Source organism: Cyprinodon variegatus, unplaced genomic scaffold, assembly GCF_000732505.1.
Source record: "Cyprinodon variegatus isolate N-32 unplaced genomic scaffold, C_variegatus-1.0 Scaffold1060, whole genome shotgun sequence".
Classification (NCBI taxonomy): domain Eukaryota; kingdom Metazoa; phylum Chordata; class Actinopteri; order Cyprinodontiformes; family Cyprinodontidae; genus Cyprinodon; species Cyprinodon variegatus.
The window spans coordinates 58,834-60,444 of record NW_015151513.1 but is presented as its reverse complement, the minus strand read 5'-3'; positions in this window follow the sequence as shown (position 1 = coordinate 60,444).

Genomic DNA, 1,611 nt, shown 5'->3' with positions numbered 1-1,611 from the left:
GTCAGAGGAGGCAAAAGAAACACAGGAGCTCTGGAGGAGCTGCAGGATCACCTGGAATAAGCTGATGACCTGCAGGAGCCTCTACTCGCGCTCACTGGAGGCTTCGTAAGCTGGTTTGGTTCGCTAGTTTCCAAACGTTGCACGCAGCTACGGCTCAAACTGTACGATGAAAATTGCAGGTTTAAAAGTTCCCAGCTCGCGATGTTTGTTCATTCACTGTGCGTCACGCTGCTCTGATGCGATCTACCTGCTCGCACTGTGCATCCAGAAACCACACCTCAGACTCAGCGCAGTGAGATGGCGCCGCTCGCACTCATCAATCTGAAAGAAGAAGAAGAACTCTCTTGTTTGCACACGGCGGTACTCCAGGTTCTGGTAAATCAGCTCGTCGCTCTGCTTCAACAGCAGGATTTACCACCAGCACCTCAGGACAGCCGACTGAATTTCAAACCTTTGATTTTCTCCTGACTTTACGATTCCTGATGGGGAGGTGGTCGTTAGGGGCGGACCCCCCCTTCAAAATGGCGTCAGCATGGAGAAGCTAGCTAGCTATCAGCTACACGTCTTTCTAAATGTATTCTCAGATGTAGCTGCGGTTATTTATTGTCCCTGTCTTGGTTCTTTTCTGTTTTACTTCGATCCATGTTTTCCTTTGTTTTCTAGTTTTATTTCTATTTGATTCCTTCTAAAGTTCTTTTTGTTTAAACGTGTGTACAAAAAGACAAAATAAAATCTGTCTATTTTGTGGTGTTTTCTGGATATATTTGAGTTCTTAGGTGTTTCTTGGTTGCCCTCTTGTGTTGGTCCCCTTTTCTCTCGCTCCCTTCTAGACTCCTCTCTTCCCACCTGCTCCCAATCAGCTCATTAGTCCAGTCTTTGTTCAGTCTCCCATATATACTCTCCCTGTGCCGTTCCTCAGTGCTGCCTTCTCGACCTTTCCTGGCTCCCCACCTGAGTTTTCCTCTGAAGTCGTCTGGTTTTCGGTTACTTGTCTTTTGTACTCTGTTTTTTGTGGATTTGTGCCTCAGATATTTTATTAAATCTACAGGAAGTCTCCTCTGCATATGGGTCCTTAAAGCCTCAACCATACCCTGACATTTCTAGAATTTACCTTTAATTCATTAATACAAAGAAAAATGGTCTCTGTTTGAAGTCCTGGGTTGCATCCTCCAAGGACCCGGTCTACCTGGACTGGATCCTTTGGAGTCCTTAAAAATAAGGAGACCGGAATAATTCAATGGTTTGTGACAAAGTTCCAATTTTAATCTAAAGTTCTTTAAGCTACATGAACTTATTTTATCTCCTATTGTTTGTGAAAGGCTCAGATAACATCTGATCTTTCCTTCCCTCAGCTCCTTTAATTCAGCATGTTGGTAACTTTGACTCCCAGTTTTCCTCCCCATGAGCTCATGACGGGTCGACCCGTTCCTGGACCACAGAACGGACCTGACCTCTGGCCTCTGGCCAGACTGGGACTGACAGGTGACACATTAAAATGACCTACAAGACCTTTTTTTTTCCCTTAGTCAGAGAAGGCTTTACAGAGGGACCAAGGTGCCTGGAGACCCTGATGGGGAACCATCTCAGAGGGGAAAAGGTCTTGTAGGTCAT